We start from the raw sequence: 22,296 nt of genomic DNA, 5'->3' as shown, positions 1-22,296 counted from the left end.
CAGTTCTTGACCCATGACAGATATGGAAGGGCCCATCCTTCTGTGGGCTGTGCCGATCCTGAGTGGGTGGTTCTGGGGGTGTATGTGAAAGCAAACTGAGCGAGACTCAAGGAGCAAGGCAGTGCCAGTGTTGCTCTGTGGCTTCTGCTTTCCCTCTCACCTCAGCTCTCTTTCCTGATGAACTGTTAACTGTAAGTTGATAGCTACACCCCAGATTGTACCAGCCACCCTGTCACTGGGCTGTTCTGTGAACACAGCTCCCTCTTCTCCACCTGATGGCCACAGCGTGGAACTTTTCCTCCCTCAACTGCCTTTGGAGTTACTGGCTTTTCCAGAGGCAGTGGAAGGGGCCCATCATTTTGGTTATGGAGATCAGGGAGTTAGGTTCCTGAGGTCAGTTGCCAGAAAAGGAAACTAGGAGTTCTTTCCTTGCTCAGCTTTTCTAAAACCCACAGCCATTTGCTAATCCAGAAAATTCTTTCCCCTGTCCCCTAAGGGTTTTGAACACAGGTAAGGGTAATTGGTTAGGGGACTCCTGCATCTCAGAAGACATCCAATCAGATTTTACTCCATATAGACCAGCCAGACCTGGTGCTCAGACGTCATCGGAAAGGACCTTGAGCAGTCACGCCACGTATTTTACTAGCTATGCACCAAATGACACAATGCTATACGGTAGTTTCATTCACTCATTTGGGACACAGGATTGTAATCACATAGGACCACACCCCTGAGCCACTGCCAGCCCCGGCATCATACTGTGGCAGCAGAAGCACGGAGGATGTTAGTGGCCTAGCTGGTAGTGCACATCATTGCAGCATCACCTTTGACAGACCTTAGAGAAACAGCCAGAGCTGTATGTAGCCCAAGGGCCAGACTCGACACTCCAGAGGAGCCCTGTCAGTGAGCAGACACTCTGCCAAGAGCCGCCCTGTTGAGGGGGCTCACTAGGCATGTGGGCTGTCTAGGAGGTGATCTGGTGTTTGCAAGGTCTTATACCATGATGTACCCCGAAACTGCTTCCAGCCTCTAACATGCTGTCGGCAGCCATTGATTTGGGAAAGTCCAGGAGGCATGAGAGATCTCTGGAGGTGATCCGATATTTGCAAGGTCTGTATCGTGATGTGCCCCAGAATTGCTTCCAACCTCTGACTACCCTGTCAATTGTGCCCTGCTGCATCTCTCTGAAATCTGGCATTAGAGCCGGGCATGGTGGAGCATGCCTTTAATCCCAGCACCCAGGGAGGCAGAGGCAGGTGAATCACTGTGAGTCTAAGGCCAGCTTGGTCTACAAAGTGAGTCCAGGACAGCCAGGACTACATTCATGGCCAGCCCGGTCTACAAAGCGAGTCCAGGATAGCCAAGATTACACAGAGAAACCCTGTCTCGAAAAACCAAAAGTAAATACATCTGGCATTGGTGTGAATTGTTATTTTCTGGGTACTGACCAGCTCTGATTGAGCAAACTTCCTAGAGGATCTTATTGAAGATGTACTTTTTGTTATCCAGATGAATTAATCCCTGATTATGAAATTCCTGATTTGGCTCAAATAGTTTTAAAAGTTAAAGTTAGTTTATGGCTGCAATAAATACCTTTGTGGACCTCCAGATGCCTCACTAGGGTAGCCTACCAGCAGATTTGTGGCTTCAGATAAGCCTCCACCGCAGATGGCACCACGAATCCTGGTATTTGACCATAAATATAGCCAAATTTGTTTAAACTCCATGTGAACCTATGTGGAATGAAGTTACCTAGAGATGTCTGAATTTACTCTGTTTCTTAGAATGAAAGACAGACAAAATTATTGTCCTGAGCTCATAACGAACTAAGAGATAGCTGGATAATGTATAGTCAGGTCCGTCCTAACTGATAAGTTGTATATTCTTGTAAGTTTCTGACCCTATTAACCTTAGACCCTGTCAATCTTTGTCATTCTGAACTCACCATGAACTTATGTAATGGATACATAGATAAGAAATGTTTAGATTTAAAGCATGTAACCTGTTGTATTTTAGAATTCATCTGCTTTTGTGATTAACTGTACTCTTCTGGCTATGAGGTAATTCCCTTTTCTCAGAAGTATAAATATGGGCTACAATAAACATGAGGGGGAGAACAGAGGAGAGAAAAAATGGAGCAGCTCAACTTCAGTTGAAGTTAAGATGCCTGATTTCATCCACCTTTTCTCCTGATCCTCTTCTCTTGAATGTATGTATGTAAGTGGTTTATTTTCTATCTCTCTCTTGCTTCTTATTTCTCTGTAGATTCGCAAATAAGTTAGCAGACTCAGGGCCATCAGCCTTCTACAGCTAATAAGCCTACGTTTACACCAACTTATTGGAGATCTCCGTAAAGAGGCCTATCTACAGATCAAAGAGCCTCCTTTTACGACCCCGTGCAGTTTCTAGCCAGAAGCCGCTTTTACAGCCTCAGCCATAGGAAAAAAAAGGTGGTCAGTTTAAGTTCTCCTCAGCCACAGTACAGCCAGTCCCTAGAGAAGAAACCTTGGGCTCTTTTTCCCCTTTCCTTCCTTTTTCGTCTTTCAATCCTGATCGGTTGCCTGAGCCATCAGCTCTGGCCATCCAAGAGATAAAGTGAACAAGAAGGGCACCCGCAATCCAATCCCAGAGAGAATTTACTCTGGACCCTCTCCAGAGCACCAGCCGGGCATTAACAACACTCTGAATGTGTACCTGGGCCCTGCTACAGGTGTCTGGGGGAGAGATCCCTGAGGTCCCTACGGAATAGCAGGAGACAGATCAGCACATGAGCTTAGGATGAGATAAAGTGTATTAGTGGGATTGCTTGCGCACTAGTGACTTAATGGGTGGTGGGGGTGGGGGTGGGTGTTGTGACAGAGGACAGCAAGAAGAGGAGGAAGAGGATAAAGAATTGGGGGGGGGGAGAAAGCAGGGTAGGAAAAGTGGTGACAGTTGGGTGGGTGACTGAAGCAAGACCAGCAACAGCCAACCGCAGGGGAGGAAAGAGAACGCACCAGGCACCGTGTGGATAAAAGAGGTCATGATGCTAAGTGAACAGGGCAGACACCAGAGCACAGGTCCCTGGGTCATATGCAGGGTGCAGAGCAGAGAGGGTGGGAATGCGGATCTTTTGGGCTGGGTGTTCGCTGCGAGCACCACCCTGTGAGTCCTGAAGTTGATGTCAAGGACACCAGGCAGCAGAGAGACGGTGCAGAGCAGCCTGAGAAGTGTGGCTTTGAGTGTCTGGAGCACTGAGATCATGTGTAGATTTGAAAATGGCTTGAATAAAGCCAGTTAATTGAAATTGATTGAATTGCTTAAAAACTGAACTAAAAGAGATTGTCCATAAAAGATAATTTCAACTTGAGAGGCGTCAATTCTTTCCTTTTGGCTTAGTTTTTCTTTATTTTCCTTTTTAAATGTCAATTTTTAAATTTGCGTGCCGCGTAAGACAAAAAAGGTGGCTGGAGAGACAGCCGTGGGTGCTGGGAACCGAACTCTTATATTTTTGGTTGTGAGCCTAGCCTTTAACGGCTGAGCCATCTCTCCAGCCCGCCCGCGGATGGGATTCGGGATCTGATGTAGGTAGTAGGCGTGGCCAAAGGCTGGTGACATTGCCTGTTTTTGTTTTCCTCCATTTCCTAAACTTCGGTAGGAAACACACACACACGCACACGCACACACAAAACGGAACTCTTTGTAGCGATCATTTCTGGTCAGGGCGACCGCTACTCACTGCTTTCCCGTTACAGCACTAGCAAAATAGAACGTAAAGATCTACAGGATTGAGGACACGGATTGAAAAGAAGGGATCGGGTTAGGACAGGAGTGTGGAGTAAGGGAGGGTCGGGCATGTGCCCCTATGCCTGCGCAAGAGCTTGTGAATTGCATTACCTCCTTTGGAGGAATTGTTGAGAGCTGTGTGCAAGAGCCAGCTCGGCCAACGGCGCGAGAGGCCGAGCTAGGAGGAGAGTGGGTCTCGGAATTGCGGCACGTTTACGGATGTTTGTAGTGATGTGTGTCTGTGGCCTTGTTGAAGTTAGAAAAAAAGAAAAGAAAGAAGGTTGTAAAACGTGTAGCCCAAGCTGTCCTGGAACTCGAAATCCACCTGCCTCTGCCTCCTTCAGCAAATCCTTCCGGCCTGCGCCACCAGAACCGGCAGTTGCAACAGTCATAGAGATAATAGTTAACAGAGAGAGGACTGACGTCACTGACTTCCCACACGGAATGAAAACTCCGGGGGATGCCCCAGACCCCACCGTCAGCCTCAGCCCTGCCCTAGCCGCTCTTCCCAGGTCTCAGGCAAACTCCCTGCCTCACGTCACCCACCCCTCCCCGCAGGGAACCGCAGCCTCACGCACCCCGAGCGCTCTTCCCGACACGCGCCCCCTGCTGGTCACTCTGCAAAACACACTCCCGCACCTCCAGGCCTGTCTTCCTGGGACCTCGCTGTTCCCCCTGGTCCTGCTCTTGCTCTTCCTCTCCTGTGCTGCTGGGGACCTTGTGGCTCTGCTGGTGGACGCCAAAGTTCCTGTCACTTCTTTACTCCCTTATGGCCTCACCTCTCTTGCAGTCAGGAAGAGCTGTTTGCTTTCCCGCTGGTTCACCTTGGTGAACAAAACCAGGATGAACTGGAAACTTCCAAGCTCCTTCATGCAGAACTAGAGGCCAGGTGTTTTCTCTCTGTGTGTCTTCCTTTCCATCCTCATGAGGGTTAGTGATGTGTGGAAGCTTTCTCGCGCTCCCTGGCCATCTTTATGATGATGTGACCTTTAACCTTGATTATTCCTTTGCTTGGATTAAGAACGCCTAAGATATTGGTAAAGCATGTCACTGTGAGTGTGGTTGCGATCGTGTCTAGTTAACTTTATTAGATCTGGCGCCTACAAAGTAATGAATGAGTGAGTCCCTGGACATATTCAACACATGATGGCATTTGGAGAGCTGAACACAGGTAAGAGACGGCAGCCTGATGGAGTCACAGGGAGCACTAAGAGCACTGTTTGCACCCTGGACCTTCTCTGTGCACCCCTTTTCTTTTCTTTGACCTGAGAGTCTTCTCTTTCCTGTAATTCATTAATATGTGCTCATGGTGTCTCCAAACCCCTGCGTATTTCTTTTAAGATGTATTCTTTTCTTTGTTTGAGAGCTCCAGCTGTCCCACTTGAGATACCAAAAGAACTAAAATTGGATTTCAGGGTAACTGGGACACAGGTTAAAAAACAAAAAAATAGGCCTACAGGAGATAATCTGGCTAGCTGCAAAGAGCAGCTCCCACTAGAGATAGCAATGCCTAATGACTGACCCAAAGAGACCCATGGGAGATAGAGTTGATAAAAGACCCAGTTTTATGGCCACATTCCTTCCTGCCCTAGGAACCTACCCATCCCGTGGGGAGAACAAAATAAGTTAAGCCGTGGGTGGTCTTGGGGCCCTTTTCTGCTTATGGGACATTGAGAGGATAAAAGGACCTGAGATCACGGCCTCGAAGTAGCTCCTGACACATAACATTTGGGGGATCGGTAGCGACCCAGCTTGGAGGTGAATTAAAGATTTCTCTTGTATTTTACAGCGGTTTCTAACAGCTCACAGAACTGCAGGTATTTCGTTAGAAGAAGGAAAAAATGTGTAGCCCAAGCTGGCCTCGAACTCCAGATCCACCTGCCTCTGCCTCCTTCAGCAAATCCTTCCGGCCTGCGCCACCAGAGCCGGCGAGAGTCTGTTGGATTCTAAAAGTAGTTAACTGAGAGATGCAATGACGTCAGTCCGTTCCCAAACATCGCGACAGGGTTGTGACGGGAAAACTGCAAACAACGCTCTAAACCCCACTGCAACCTCAGCCTTGCTCAAACCACTCTTCACTGATCTCACGCAAACTCCACGCCTCAAGTCACCCACCCCTCCCCGCAGGGAACCGCAGCCTCACGCACCTCGAGGGCTCTTCCCGACACGCGCCCCCTGCTGGTCACTCTGCAAAACACACTCCCGCACCTCCAGGTCCTGGCTTCCTGGGACCTCGCTGTTCCCCCTGGTCCTGCTCTTGCTCTTCCTCTCCTGTGCTGCTGGGGACCTTGTGGCTCTGCTGGTGGACGCCAAGTTCCTCTGACTTCTTTACTCCCTTATGGCCTCACCTCTCTTGCACAGTCAGGAAGAGCTGCTTGCTTTACCTGGTCATAGACTAGGGGAGGGGAGTAGGGTGAAAGAGGGAGGGGGGAACGGGAAGATACCAGTGATGGGATAACAATTGAAATTTAATCTGAATAAATTACTTAAACTAATAGAGGGAGGGAGGAAGAGAGAGAGAGAGAGAGAGCACAAGCGCGCGGCCTGATTGGGTCGCAGGGAGCACTAAGCACCGTTGCACCCTGGACCTTCCGTGTACACCCCTTTTATTTTCTTTGACATGAGAGTCTTCTCTTTCCTGTAATTCATGAATTTGTGCTCATGGTGTCTCCAAACCCTTGCACATCTCTTTTAAGATGTATTCTTTTCTTTGAGAGTTCCAGCTGTTCCACTGTGTCTTCCAGCCCTGAGGTTCTATCTACTTGTTCCATTGTCCTAGGGAGGCTTTCCATAGAGCCTGTACAGTGTGTGCTGTGCTCCGCTGAGAGCCTGGGCCAGGAAAACCAAAGTGCAGGCACAGGGCTGGGCAAAGCCCTTGCTTGTACACTGGCTACATCTCTTTAGCTTACCCAGCTTATATGAATTTGAGTTTACAAAAGGAAGTATACTAATATCACTGTTGTACTGAGATGTAGACTTTCGAAACCCAAGGTAACAGGTGTCTGTAAGGCAGCAGCAGTAGATTCATGCCTTTGAGACCTGGTAAGGAAAGGCCAAGTGCACATCCAGAAAAGAACCAAAGGGAAGTTCACATCCTGAGCTTGTGACAGAATAATACTCAGTCAGTGCTCCATCAGCGTAACAGAACTCTATTGATGAATATTAAAAGTTTATTTATCTGAAAACATCTTTTTAAACCCTCTAATCTATTTAATTTGTATTTATCAATCTTTAAATATTATGTCAGACTGTTAAACATTTCCTACAACTTTTAAATACTTTTGAAAGCTTCCCTTCGTAACTTGTATTTAGCAACGGTCAGGACACGTTTTTTGGGTTGTAAAAGGTTTTTAGTGCTTGTGTGTATTTCAGCAGCTGACATTAGTGCAGGTATTTTCGTGAGAGGAAGAGAAAAAAAAGGAAAAGAAAGTGTAGCCCAAGCTGTCCTGGAACTCGAGATCACCTGCCTCTGCCTCCTTCAGCAAATCCTTCCGGCCTGCGCCACCAGAGCCGGCGATAACAGAGGCTGTTCTGAAGGTAGTTAACTGAGTGTTGCAATGACGTCAGTCCGTTCCCAAACACCGCGAGAGGACTGTGGCGGGAAAACTGCAAACAACGCTCCGAGCCACACTGTCAACCTCAGCCTTGCTCAAACCGCCTTCTCTGGTTTCACACAAAGTCCACGCCTCATGTCACCCACCCCTCGCCGCAGGGAACCGCAGCCTCACGCACCTCGAGCGCTCTTCCCGACACGCGCCCCCTGCTGGTCACTCTGCAAAACACACTCCCGCACCTCCAGGCCTGCCTTCCTGGGACCTCGCCCTTCCCCCTGGTCCTGCTCTTGCTCTTCCTCTCCTGTGCTGCTGGGGACCTTGTGGCTCTGCTGGTGGACGCCAAAGTTCCTGTCACTTCTTTACTCCCTTATGGCCTCACCTCTCTTTCATGGTCAGGAAGAGCTGTTTGTTTTCCCACTGGTTTGCGTTGCTGAACAAAACCAGGATGAACTGGAGACTTCCATAATCCTTTATGCAGAACTAGAGGCCAGGTGTTTTCTCTCTGTGTGTCTTCATTTCAGTCCTCATGAGGGTTAGTGATGTGTGCAAGCTTTCTCGCGCTCCCTGGCTATCTTTGTGCTGTTGTGACCCTTAACCTTGATTGTTCCTTTGCTTGGATTAAGAAACAAACGCCTAAGATATTGGTAAAGCATGTCACTGTGGGTGTGGACAGTCCAGTGAAGCTTATTAGATTGAGGGCATAAGGGAAGGAAAGGGTGAGTCTTGGGCATATTCGTCATATGATGGCATTTGGAGAGCTGAGCACCAGGAAGAGATGGCGGCCTTTTGTGTGGTAGAACATCATTTGGGTATATGCCAAGGGGTGGAATAGCTGGGTCTTGAGGGACCACTAGTCCCAGTTTTCTGAAAAAGCACCCGACTGATTTCCAAAGTGGCTGTACAAGTTGGCAGTGCATGTTCATAGCAGCCTTATTCATAACAGCCAGAATCTGGAAACAACCTAGATGCCCCTCAACTGAATCACGAATAAAGAAACTGTGTTACATTCACACAGCGAAATACTACTCAGCTATTAAAAACAAGGAAATCCTGAAAATTGCAGGCAAATGGATGGAAGTAGAAATGATCATCCTGAGTGAGTTAACCCAGACTCAGAAAGATGCACATGATATATACTCACTTATAATTGGATGCTAGCCCACCAGAGATGTCCCCTGAAAGTCTTCAATTAGCTGGAGATGGGACTAGATACTGGGACATCCTATTGGGACTCTAGGTGAGAGAGGTAAGAGAGAATGGGGAAATAGAAGGATCCAGATGGTCCTAGAAACCTACAAGAAGAACATCATGACAGGCAGATGTGGACCCGGGGGGGTTGCGCGAACTACGGTCCCAACCAAGGACAATGCGTGCAGTAAACCTAGAAGCCCTATCCAGATCTAGCCAATGGACACCACATTTGTGTGGAGAGTGGTGACAGACTCTGACATGAACTCTGGTACCCGCTATTTGACCACTTCTCCTTGGTCGGGAGACCTGGTGGCACTCATAGGAAGGGGAAGTGGGCTACCAAGATGAGACTTGATAGATAGCGTATGACCATATAGTGGGGGAGGAGGTCCCCTTAGTCATAGACTAGCTGAGGACAGTAGGGTGAAAGAGGGAGGGGGGAATGGGTGGCTACCAGTGATGGGATAACAATTGAGATGTAATCTGAATAAATTACGTAAACTAAGAGGGGTGGGGGGAGAGCGCAGCCTGATGGAGTCACAGGGAGCACTAAGCACCGTTGCACCCTGGACTTTCCGTGTACACCCCTTTTATTTTCTTTGACATGAGAGTCTTTTCTTTCCTGTAATTCATGAATTTGTGCTCATGGTGTCTCCAAATCCCTGCACATCTCTTTTAAGATGTATTCTTTTCTTTATTTGAGACTTCCAGCTATTCCACTGTGTCTTCAAGCCCTGAGGTTCTATCTACTTGTAACATTGTCCTAGGGAGGCTTTCCATAGAGTCTGTACAGTGTGTGCTGTGCTCCCCTGAGAGCCTGGGCCAGGAAAACCAGAGCGCAGGCACAGGGTTGGGCAAAGCCCTTGCTTGTACAGACACCTGGCTTCATGTCTTTAGCTTACCCAGCTTATGTGAATTGAGTTTACAAAAGGAAGTATACTAATTTACCATTGTACTGAGATCTATATTTTCTAAACCCAGGTAACAGGTGTCTGTAAGGCAGCAGCAGTGGACTCCTGCCTTTGAAACCTGGTAAGGAGAGGCACAAGTGCACATCCAGAAGACAGCCAAAGGGAAGTTACCATCCTGAGCTTGTGACAGAATAATAAGCAGTCAGGGCTCCAACAGCATGTGAGAACTCTATTGATGAATATTAAAAGTTTATTTATCTGAAAACATCTTTTTAGACCCTCTAGTCTATTTAATTTGTATTTATCAACCTTTAAATAGTATGTCGGACCATTAAACATTTTCTACAACTTTTAAGTACTTTTGGAAGCTTCCCTTCGTAACTTGTATTTAGCAACGGTCAGGACACGTTTTTTGGGTTGTAAAAGGTTTTTAGTGCTTGTGTGTATTTCAGCAGCTGACATTAGTGCAGGTATTTTCGTTAGAAGAAGGGAAAAAAAGGAAAAAAAAAGTGTAGCCCAAGCTGTCCTGGAACTCGAGATCCACCTGCCTCTGCCTCCTTCAGCAAATCCTTCCGGCCTGCGCCACCAGAGCCGGCAATAGCCAAGGGTGTTCTGAAGGTAGTTAACTGAGTGTTGCAATGACGTCAGTCCGTTCCCAAACACCGCGAGAGGACTGTGGCGGGAAAACTGCAAACAACGCTCCAAGCCACACTGTCCACCTCAGCCTTGCTCAAACCGCCTTCTCTGGTTTCACGCAAAGTCCACGCCTCAAGTCACCCACTCCTCCCGCAGGGAACCGCAGCCTCACGCACCTCGAGGGCTCTCCCCGACACGCGCCCCCTGCTGGTCACTCTGCAAAACACACTCCCGCACCTCCAGGCCTGCCTTCCTGGGACCTCGCTATTCCCCCTGGTCCTGCTCTTGCTCTTCCTCTCCTGTGCTGCTGGGGACCTTGTGGCTCTGCTGGTGGACGCCAAAGTTCCTGTCACTTCTTTACTCCCTTATGGCCTCACCTCTCTTGCACGGTCAGGAAGAGCTGTTTGTTTTCCCACTGGTTTGCGTTGCTGAACAAAACCAGGATGAACTGGAGACTTCCATAATCCTTTATGCAGAACTAGAGGCCAGGTGTTTTCTCTCTGTGTGTCTTCATTTCAGTCTTCATGAGGGTTAGTGATGTGTGCAAGCTTTCTCGCGCTCCCTGGCTATCTTTGTGCTGTTGTGACCCTTAACCTTGATTGTTCCTTTGCTTGGATTAAGAAACAAACGCCTAAGATAGTGGTAAAGCATGTCACTGTGGGTGTGGACAGTCCAGTGAAGCTTATTAGATTGAGGGCATAAGGGAAGGAAAGGGTGAGTCTTGGGCATATTCGTCATATGATGGCATTGGGAGAGCTGAGCACCAGGAAGAGATGGCGGCCTTTTGTGTGGTAGAACATCATTTGGGTATATGCCAAGGGGTGGAATAGCTGGGTCTTGAGGGACCACTAGTCCCAGTTTTCTGGAAAAAGCACCCGATTGATTTCCAAAGTGGCTGTACAAGTTGGCAGTGCATGTTCATAGCAGCCTTATTCATAACAGCCAGAATCTGGAAACAACCTAGATGCCCCTCAACTGAATCACGAATAAAGAAACTGTGTTACATTCACACCGCGAAATACTACTCAGCTATTAAAAACAAGGAAATCCTGAAAATTGCAGGCAAATGGATGGAAGTAGAAATGATCATCCTGAGTGAGTTAACCCAGACTCAGAAAGATGCACATGATATATACTCACTTATAATTGGGTGCTAGCCCAACATGGATGCCCCCTGAAAGTCTTCAATTAGCTGGAGATGGGACTAGATACTGGGACATCCTATTGGGACTCCAGGTGAGAGAGGTAAGAGAGAATGGGCAAATAGAAGGATCCAGATGGTCCTAGAAACCTACAAGAAGAACATCATGACAGGCAGATCTGAACTCAGGGGAGTTTGCGCGAACTACGGTCCCAACCAAGGACAATGTGTGCAGTAAACCTAGAAGCCCTATCCAGATCTAGCCAATGGACACCACATTTGTGTGGAGAGTGGTGACAGACTCTGACGTGAACTCTGGTACCCGCTATTTGACAACTTCTCCTTGGTCTGGAGACCTGGTGGCACTCATAGGAAGGGGAAGCGGGCTACCAAGATGAGACTTGATAGATAGCCTATGACCATATAGTGGGGGAGGAGATCACCTTGGTCATGGACCTAGGGGAGGGGAGGAGGGTGAAAGAGGGAGGGGGGAACGGGAAGATACAAGTGATGGGATAACAATTGAGATGTAATCTGAATAAATTACTTAAACTAAGAGGGGTGGGGGGAGAGCGCAGCCTGATGGAGTCACAGGGAGCACTAAGCACCGTTGCACCCTGGACTTTCTGCGTACACCCCTTTTATTTTCTTTGACATGAGAGTCTTTTCTTTCCCGTAAATCTTAAATTTGTGCTCATGGTGTCTCCAAATCCCTGCACATCTCTTTTAAGATGTATTCTATTCTTTATTTGAGAGTTCCAGCTGTTCCACTGTGTCTTCAAGCCCTGAGGTTCTATCTACTTGTAACATTGTCCTAGGGAGGCTTTCCATAGAGCCTGTACAGTGTGTGCTGTGCTCCCCTGAGAGCCTGGGCCAGGAAAACCAGAATGCAGCCACAGGGCTGGGCAAAGCCTTTGCTTTTACAGAATCCTGTCAACATCTCTTTAGCTTACTCAGCTCACATGAATTTGAGTTTACAAAAGGGAATAGACTAATATTACCATTGTACTGATATCTGTATTTCTAAACCCAAGGTAACAGGTGTCTGTAAGGCAGCAGCAGTAGACTCCTGCCTTTGAAACCTGGTAAGGAGAGGCACAAGTGCACATCCAGAAGAGAGCCAAAGGGAAGTTACCCTCTTGAGCTTGTGACTGAATAATAAGCAGACAGGGCTCCAACAGCATGTGAGAACTCTATTGATGAATATTAAAAGTTTATTTATCTGAAAACATCTTTTTAGACCTTCTAGTCTATTTAATTTGTATTCATCAACCTTTAAATATTATGTCAGACCGTTAAACATTTCCTACAACTTTTAAGTACTTTTGGAATCTTCCGTTCCTAACTTGTATTTAGCAACGGTCAGGAAACGTTTTTTAGGTTGTGAAATGTTTTTAGTGCCTGTGTGCATTTCATCAGCTGAGGTAGCCTCAGGTATGTTGGTTAGAGGAAGGAAAAAGGAAGGAGAAAAAAAGTGTAGCCCAAGCTGTCCTGGAACTCGAAATCCACCTGCCTCTGCCTCCTTCAGCAAATCCTTCCGGCCTGCGCCACCAGAGCCGGCGATAGCAAGGGGTGTTCTGAACGTAGTTAACTGAGAGAGGCAATGACGTCAGTCTGTTCCTAAACACCGCGAGAGGGCTGTGGCGGGAAAACTGCAAACAACGCTCCAAGCCACACTGTCAACCTCAGCCTTGCTCAAACCGCCTTCTCTGGTTTCACACAAAGTCCACACCTCAAGTAACCTACTCCTCCCGCAGGGAACCGCAGCCTCACGCACCTCGAGCGCTCTCCCCGACACGCGCCCCCTGCTGGTCACTCTGCAAAACACACTCCCGCACCTCCAGGCCTGCCTTCCTGGGACCTCGCTCTTCCCCCTGGTCCTGCTCTTGCTCTTCCTCTCCTGTGCTGCTGGGGACCTTGTGGCTCTGCTGGTGGACGCCACAGTTCCTGTCACTTCTTTACTCCCTTATGGCCTCACCTCTCTCGCACAGGCAGGAAGAGCTGCTTGCTTTCCCACTGGTTTGCGTTGCTGAACAAAACCAGGATGAACTGGAGACTTCCATAATCCTTTATGCAGAACTAGAGGCCAGGTGTTTTCTCTCTGTGTGTCTTCATTTCAGTCCTCATGAGGGTTAGTGATGTGTGCAAGCTTTCTCGCGCTCCCTGGCTATCTTTGTGCTGTTGTGACCCTTAAGCTTGATTGTTCCTTTGCTTGGATTAAGAAACAAACGCCTAAGATAGTAGTAAAGCATGTCACTGTGGATGTGGACAGTCCAGTGAAGCTTATTAGATTGAGGGCATAAGGGAAGGAAAGGGTGAGTCTTGGGCATATTCGTCATGTGATGGCATTGGGAGAGCTGAACACCAGGAAGAGATGGCGGCCTTTTGTGTGGTAGAACATCTTTTGGGTATATGCCAAGGGGTGGAATAGCTGGGTCTTGAGGGACCACTAGTCCCAGTTTTCTGAAAAAGCACCCGATTGATTTCCAAAGTGGCTGTACAAGTTGGCAGTGCATGTTCATAGCAGCCTTATTCATAACAGCCAGAATCTGGAAACAACCTAGATGCCCCTCAACTGAATCACGAATAAAGAAACTGTGTTACATTCACACCGCGAAATACTACTCAGCTATTAAAAACAAGGAAATCCTGAAAATTGCAGGCAAATGGATGGAAGTAGAAATGATCATCCTGAGTGAGTTAACCCAGACTCAGAAAGATGCACATGATATATACTCACTTATAATTGGGTGCTAGCCCAACATGGATGCCCCCTGAAAGTCTTCAATTAGCTGGAGATGGGACTAGATACTGGGACATCCTATTGGGACTCCAGGTGAGAGAGGTAAGAGAGAATGGGCAAATAGAAGGATCCAGATGGTCCTAGAAACCTACAAGAAGATCATCATGACAGGCAGATCTGAACCCAGGGGAGTTTGCGCCAACTAAGGTCCCAACCAAGGACAATGGGTGCAGTAAACCTAGAAGCCCATCCAGATCTAGCCAATGGGCAGCACATTCCCCACATTTGTGTGGAGAGCGGTGACAGACTCTGACGTGAACTCTGGTACCCGCTATTTGACCACTTCTCCTTGGTCTGGAGACCTGGTGGCACTCATAGGAAGGGGAAGCGGGCTACCAAGATGAGACTTGATAGATAGCCTATGACCATATAGTGGGGGAGGAGGTCACCTTGGTCATGGACCTAGGGGAGGGGAGTAGGGTGAAAGAGGGAGGAGGGAACGGGAAGATACAAGTGATGGGATAACAATTGAGATGTAATCTGAATAAATTACTTAAACTAAGAGGGGTGGGGGGAGAGCGCAGCCTGGTGGAGTCACAGGGAGCACTAAGCACCGTTGCACCCTGGACTTTCCGTGTACACCCCTTTTATTTTCTTTGACATGAGAGTCTTTTCTTTCCTGTAATTCATGAATTTGTGCTCATGGTGTCTCCAAATCTCTGCATGTCTCTTTTAAGATGTATTCTTTTCTTTATTTGAGACTTCCAGCTGTTCCACTGTGTCTTCAAGCCCTGAGGTTCTATCTACTTGTAACATTGTCCTAGGGAGGCTTTCCATAGAGTCTGTACAGTGTGTGCTGTGCTCCGCTGAGAGCCTGGGCCAGGAAAACCAGAGTGCAGGCACAGGGCTGGGCAAAGCCTTTGCTTTTACAGAATCCTGTCAACATCTCTTTAGCTTACTCAGCTCACATGAATTTGAGTTTACAAAAGGGAGTAGACTAATATTACTATTGTACTGATATCTATATTTCTAAACCCAAGGTAGCAGGTGTCTGTAAGGCAGCAGCAGTAGACTCCTGCCTTTGAGACCTGGTAAGGAGAGGCACAAGTGCACGTCCAGAAGAGAGCCAAAGGGAAGTTCCCATCCTGAGCTTGTGACTGAATAATAAGCAGTCAGGGCTCCAACAGCATGTGAGAACTCTATTGATGAATATTAAAAGTTTATTTATCTGAAAACATCTTTTTAGACCTTCTAGTCTATTTAATTTGTATTCATCAACCTTTAAATATTATGTCAGACCGTTAAACATTTCCTACAACTTTTAAGTACTTTTGGAAGCTTCCCTTCGTAACTTGTATTTAGCAACGGTCAGGACACGTTTTTTGGGTTGTAAAAGTTTTTTAGTGCTTGTGTGTATTTCAGCAGCTGACATTAGTGCAGGTATTTTCGTGAGAGGAAGGGAAAGAAAAGAAAAGAAAAAAGTGTAGCCCAAGCTGTCCTGGAACTCGAAATCCACCTGCCTCTGCCTCCTTCAGCAAATCCTTCCGGCCTGCGCCACCAGAGCCGGCGATAGCAGGGGGTGTTCTGAACGTAGTTAACTGAGAGAGGCAATGACGTCAGTCTGTTCCTAAACACCGCGAGAGGACGGTGGCGGGAAAACTGCAAACAACGCTCCAAACCACACTGTCAACCTCAGCCTTGCTCAAACCGCCTTCTCTGGTCTCACGCAAACCCCACGCCTCCAGTCACCCACTCCTCCCGCAGGGAACCGCAGCCTCACGCACCTCGAGGGCTCTCCCCGACACGCGCTCCCTGCTGGTCACTCTGCAAAACACACTCCCGCACCTCCAGGCCTGCTTTCCTGCAATCTGCTAGTCCCCATCCTGCTGCTCTTGCTTTAACCCTCCCGTGGTTGGCTTGAGCTGTGCCTGGGCCTTTGTCTAGGTAACCAGACTCAAGGCTCCAGGAGGAGGAACTGCAGGTTAGATCTTTAGTGTGATGCTGAGGTGCAGGGACAGGGAAGTGTGGTAAGGTCTCAGGGTGCTGGGGACCTTGTGGCTCTGTTGGTGGACGCCAAAGTTCCTGTCACTTCTTTACTCCCTTATGGCCTCACCTCTCTCGCCCAGGCAGGAAGAGCTGCTTGCTTTCCCGCTGGTTCACGTTGGAGTTTGTTACCAGGATGAACTGGAAACTTCCAAGCTCCTTCATGCAGAACAAGAGGCCAGGTGTTTTCTCTCTGTGTGTCTTCATTTCAGTCCTCATGAGGGTTAGTGATGTGTGCAAGCTTTCTCGCGCTCCCTGGCCATCTTGATGCTGTTGTGACCTTTAACCTTGATTGCTCGTTTGCTTGGATTAAGAAACAAACGCCTAACGTATTAGCAAAGCATGTCTCTGTGAGTGTCTGCGAGGACGTGTCCAGTGAACTTATTAGACTGGGGGCTTTAAGGGATGAATGGGTGAGTCCCTGGACGTATTCAACACATGATGGCATCTGGAGAGCTGAATTGAAAGAATGAGAAGCCTAAACAATTTTTAAACATTGGCTAAACCCTGATATAAGACAGGCAGTTAGCTGGCCCCAGGGAGTAACAGGGGCGTGCATGAGCTAACAGGATACTGTTCCCTAACAGGCCACCACAAATGGCCTTGGCACCTATCTAAGGGTCAACAAGTTCTGTGAAGAAACAGACTTAAAAGGTAGGAAAAGGTGATTTGAAAAGTAAAGGAGATTCAAGCTCACAGCTGCAGTTAAAAAAAAAAAAAGCCACCAGAGATAGCATTATCTGATGGCAACTGGCCTGCCCCTCCCCCACCTCCCACATGGGAATAGTAAGAAGACACTGAACAAAATGGTGAATGAACAAAGAGAGTTAATCCACGGGTTGTCTTGGCCCCTTTTTGTAGCCCTTTGTACATTAGACCCCCTTATGTTAAGTAGATTTCCCCCTTGCTTATGGGGCCCTGGGAGGTAAAGAACCTATAGAAAGTTCTCAGACCAACAGCCAGGGTCGCTTCCCGATACTGAGGGTGCAAACCAGCTGGAGCTGTAACTGCTAAACTCAGGCTGTCTGAGTCTACCCCGTGAAGCCCAGTTGAGAGACAGAGCCCAGAGTCGATGCAAAAGCAAAGGAATTTATTAATCTGACCCGTGGGTGTCCACCAAACTCCGGGGAGATGGAAAGACCCTGTCCTACAGAAACTCAGGGCTTAAATATCTTCTACAAAAAGTAAAACTCAGTGACAACGGTTAGTTAAAGAGTGCTAGGCTACCGAGAGGGAGTCTAGGGTGGTAAATTCTAAGTAGGGTGAGATAAGAGCAGTAAATTTCAGGGGCAGGGTTGAGATGGGGGCTAGGGAGAATTTTTAATTTGTTCTCCTTAGTTCCCTACAGCTTTGCTTTCTCTCATTAATGACTGCCTGCAGCTTACTCTGCTGACAACGCTATCGTCATGGGAGCTGAGTCCAAGCCACCTGTAATTTTATATTTTCTCAGCTAAAAACTCCATTTCCTTAGCTAATAATGAAACACTATTTCCTTTAGCTGATACTGACACTGCTGAGTTCAGGCCATAATAATGAAACACTATTTCCTTTAGCTAATAATGACACCGCTTAGTTCAGGCCATCTAGAATCTTGCATAACATGAAAGATTCCTCTTGTTTTTAGAGCGGTTTAAAGTTTTTTCTGGTTCTTTTTGGGCATCTTTCAAGATCTGAGAGATGGCGGCCTGATGGAGTCAGTAGTTCACAGAGAGCACTAAGAGCACCTTTCTACCCTGAACCTTCTCTGTGTTCTTTCTTTCTTTCTTTCTTTCTTTCTTTCTTTCTTTCTTTCTTTCTTATTTGACCTGAGAGTCCTCTCTTTCCTGTAATTCATGAATTTGTGCTCATGGTGTCTCCAATTCCCTGCATATCTCTTTTAAGATGTATTCTTTTCGTTGTTTGAGAGTTCCAGCTGTTCCACTGTGTCTTCAAGCCCTGATGTTCTACATACTTGTTCCATTGTCCTAGGGAGGCTTTCCATAGAGTGTGTGCAGTGTGTGCTATGCTCCCCTGAGAGCCTGGGCCAGGAAAACCAGAGTGCAGCCACAGGGTTGGGCGAAGCCCTTGCTTGTGCAGACACCTGGCTACATCTCTTTCGCTTACTCAGCTCACATGAGTTTGAGTTTACCAAAGGAAGTGTACTAGGCGAGCGGCTGGCGTGCTCCGGTCGGTTAGAGCTAACTGCTGCTTGGCAGGCCCCCGCGGACCGGCACACGCCCCAGCCGAGCGTAGATCGTGGGCCGGAACAGTGCCATGGCCGCGGGCGTGTACCGTGCCCTCTTCATCATCCGGTACTGCATCTACTTCGATCGCAAAAGGCGGAGTGACCCCAACATCAAGAACAGGCTTCGAGAACGAAGAAAAAAACTGAAGCTTGGTAAGGAGAGACCTGGGCTTTCCAAGTTACTCGACTTAAAAGATGCTGAAGCTGTTCAGAAATTCTTCCTTGAGGAGGTACAGCTCGGTGAAGAATTACCAGCTCAAGGTGACTACGAGAAAGGTGTAGACCCCCTGACAAATGCACCTGCTGTGTGTGGGCAGCCTCAGCAGCTGCCCTGAGTGTTCCTTACAGCTGACCCTTCCACCTCCAGTGTCCCGGATGCTTCTGACCAAGCTTCCAACCATTAGTCAGAGAATTGTAAGTGCTCAGAGCTTGGCCGAAGATGATGCGGAATGAGCTAGATACCAACATCATAAATATTCCGTAAAACGACTTAACACCTGGGAAGCTGATCTGTGCTGGGGGAATAAGGGCAAATACGCTTGTTAAGAACTGTCCTACACTGAAGTCTACCAAAGCGAATGAGCACTTTGAGTACACCCATTGTCTGTTCTATTAATTATTTTTCCAGGGAAACATATTTTGATACAGCCTTTCATTTTATAAATACAGTGGGTTAACCAAAATATCATGGATTTCGTTTGTTTCAAAGACACACAATTCACATGTAAATACAATAGAACATTAAGTAGGTAGAAACTCCTGGGGATAGGTTTTAAAAGACTGGAAAAGAGTTTGAAGGATGGCTGAGTAATGCACATTTTAAAAACCTAGTACATTTTACTGTAAGTCATAATATAAGATAAACCTGTTTGTAAAAATTGAACATAAAAATCCTTCAAAGACCGTTAAAAAAAAAAAAGGAAGTATACTAATATCACCATTGTACTGAGATCTATATTTTCTAAACCCGAGCTAGCAGGTGTCTGTAAGGCAGCAGCAGTAGACTCCTGCCTTTGAGACCTGGTAAGGAGAGGCACAAGTGCACATCCAGAAGAGAACCAAAGGGAAGTTACTATCCTGCGCTTGTGACTGAATAATACGGAGCCAGGGAGAAAAAAAAAGTGTAGCCCAAGCTGTCCTGGAACTCGAGATCCACCTGCCTCTGCCTCCTTCAGCAAATCCTTCCGGCCTGCGCCACCAGAGCCGGCGATTGTATGGGGTGTTCTGAAGGTAGTTAACTGAGTATTGCAATGACGTCAGCCCGTTCCCAAACATCGCGAGACGGCTGTGGCGGGAAAACTGCAAACAATGCCCCAAACGCGATTGTCAGCATCAGTGGCGCTCAATTGGCTCTCTCCCGATCTCATGCAAAGTCCCCGACCCAGGTCACCCACCCCTCGTCACGGGGAACCGCGTCCTCAGTCACTTCGAGGGCGCTTTCCGACCGGCGCCCCCTGCTGGCCACTCTGTAAAACACACTCCAGGCCTGGCTTCCTAGGACTTCGCTATTCCCCCTGGTCCTGCCTCTTGCTCTTCCTCTCCTGTGCTGCTGGGGACCTTGTGGCTCTGCTGGTGGACGCCAAAGTTCCTCTCACTTCTTTACTCCCTTATGGCCTCACCTCTCTCGCACAGGCAGGAAGAGCTGTTTGCTTTCCCGCTGATTCACGTTGGTGTTTGTTACCAGGATGAACTGGAAACTTCCAAGCTCCTTCATGCAGAACTAGAAGACAGGTGTTTTCTCTCTGTGTGTCTTCATTTCAATCCTCATGAGGGTTAGTGATGTGTGCAAGCTTTCTCGCGCTCCCTGGCCATCTTCATGCTGTTGTGACCCTTAACCTTGATTGTTCCTTTGCTTGGATTAAGAAACAAACACCTAAGATATTTGCAAAGCCTGTCTGTATGAGTGTAGTTGCAGACGTGTCCAGTTAACTTTTTTAGATCTGGGGGCTTTAAAGGGATGAATGGGTGAGTCCCTCGGCATATTCAACATATGATGGCCTTTGGAGAGCAGAACACCGGGAAGAGATGGCGGCCTGATGGAGTCAGTAGTTCACAGAGAGCATTGAGAGCACCGTTTGCACCTTGGACTTTCTCTATATACGCCTTTCATGTATTTATTTGTTTATTCATTCATTCGTTGGTTCATTTATTCATTTCACTTGAGAGTCTTTTCTTTCCTGTAATTCATAAATTGTGCTTATGGTGTCACCAAATCACTGCATATCTCTTTTAAGATGTATTCTTTTCGTAGTTTCCGAGTTCCAGCTGTTCCACTGTGTCTTCAAGCCCTGAGGTTCTATCTACTTGTTCCATTGTCCTAGGGAGGCTTTCCATAGAGTCTGTACAGTGTGTGCTGTGCTCCCCTGAGAGCCTGGGCCACCAAAGCCAGAATGCAGCCACACGGTTTGGCAACGCCCTTCCTTGTACAGACACCTCCCAACCGTCCCCAAACTGTCCTCCCTTCATTGACATAACAGCTATTTAAACCCACCCTGGGGATTAAAGTAGCCCTTAAAATATATGTTATGAAGTGGGGCTGTGTCTGGTCAGGTTCTGGTCTGGTTCTCTCCACCAGGACTAGAGTTCTCACGCACAAGAAAAGCTGTTTGCCTGAAGGTGCCCGGTGTCCTGTACTCTGAGGATCCCTGAAAAATGGGATATTCAGTTTGTGCATATATCTGCCTTTCGGCATTAATTTCCTTAAGTATTTACATCTCCCCACTGAGTGCACCGTTCAAGCCTTGTGGAATTCATTATTCCATTCAACCATTTGTCTTTTCTAGGACCTCAATCAGGGCTTTATTCCTGTCCCCTTCACATGCACTCTAGAGCTCGTGACCTCTTAAGCCCAGTCACCTCATTGCTTCTGTTTATAAGCACTCTTTTAAATTCTAGGTCCTGGGATTCATTGACATAATTTGTTGGGTTCGAGGTGGAAGCCGAGAAAATTCACTTCAGATGCAGAAGCCTAAAATGAAAGCTTTAATTTCTGAGCCCCGGGAGGTGGCCAGTTAGGGATGTGAACTGAGTCCTTTCAGGAAAGCCGTATTGCCTATTAAAGGTGACAACCGAATTTAGCTCATATGGGGTTGGGGTGGGGATGGTGGAACAGGAAGGTCGGCTCAGACTCATGATATTTTGCAAACAAGAAGTTCTAGCTAACCTTGAAAATGTGTCTGATATGGGGCAGATGGGAAGCTGGCCTTGTGCTTGGAGAATTTTCTTTGATTAATAAGGCCACGGGCCAGGCAGTGGTGGCTCAAGCCTTCATTCCAAGCACTCAAGAGGCAGAGGGAGGCTGATCACTGTGAGATCAGGGCCAGCCTGGTCTACAAAGTGAGTCCAGGACAGCCAAGGATATACACAGAGAAACTGTCTTCAGAAAAAAAAAATTAATGAATTAATTAAAAAAAATAAAGTCATAGGGTATACTGATCATAAACATAGCTTATGGTCAACCTGACCTCTTATACAGATTCTGTTACATCAGCAATGAGCTGAGGTGATGTGGCTGGTGGGCCTCAAATAAAAAGATCTATAGTTTGTAGGGGACGGGCTATGTGGCCAATGTTCAGCCATCTTGTCAGAGCCTAGGTTCCTATTTCTCCAGCAGTCTGCCATTTACCAGAAACCAGCTGACCCTGTCGTGGTTCGGCAGTTAGATGCCTGTTGTGGTTTATTGTGGGGGTTGGTCATCCTAAGACCCCCGAGATACTCCTTTCTGGCTATAAACTAGCTTTTTCAGTAAGACTACTGGTAAGATCGGATTAAAGGCCAGCTACCTGCGAGCAAAAATTCCAGGAACTTTTTCCTGACTAACCAGATTTTCACAACTTCTTTTTCTCTCTGGAGTATCTCTCTCTTCTGAAATTATAGCAGCTGTCAAGGTAGACACCTGCTGGAGCGTTCCAGAGTTAGGTATCCATGGGAACCCTTGCTTACCCAAATACCCATGCCTCTGTGCCTATAGAAACTCTGTGAGAGTTCTCAGTGAATGGGGTTTGATCAGAATCCAGATTTGCCCTCATTTCTTTGTGTCTCCTGTCCCACCCCTCGTCTGCCCCCTACACAGGTACCCACTGAAGACC

General features: G+C 47.5%; 1 protein-coding gene and 1 pseudogene across 2 annotated transcripts in view; one reads left to right on the top strand and one right to left on the bottom strand.

Moving 5' to 3' along the window:
• LOC311588223 (killer cell lectin-like receptor subfamily B member 1B allele C) overlaps positions 1 to 22,296 on the bottom strand; it is a 94,124-nt gene that overhangs the window by 36,726 nt on the left and 35,102 nt on the right. The window lies entirely within an intron of this gene.
• LOC311588735 (mitochondrial import receptor subunit TOM20 homolog) lies at positions 10,060 to 18,978 on the top strand (annotated as a pseudogene). Its single transcript has 2 exons — positions 10,060 to 10,446; positions 18,217 to 18,978. The product of its transcript is annotated as a mitochondrial import receptor subunit TOM20 homolog (transcript).

The sequence above is a fragment of the Acomys minous genome (genome assembly GCF_964271855.1).
Source record: "Acomys minous genome assembly, chromosome: 17".
NCBI classification, from domain to species: Eukaryota; Metazoa; Chordata; class Mammalia; order Rodentia; family Muridae; genus Acomys; species Acomys minous.
Note: the sequence above shows the minus strand (reverse complement) of the source record. Positions and strands in the feature narration are given on the sequence as shown.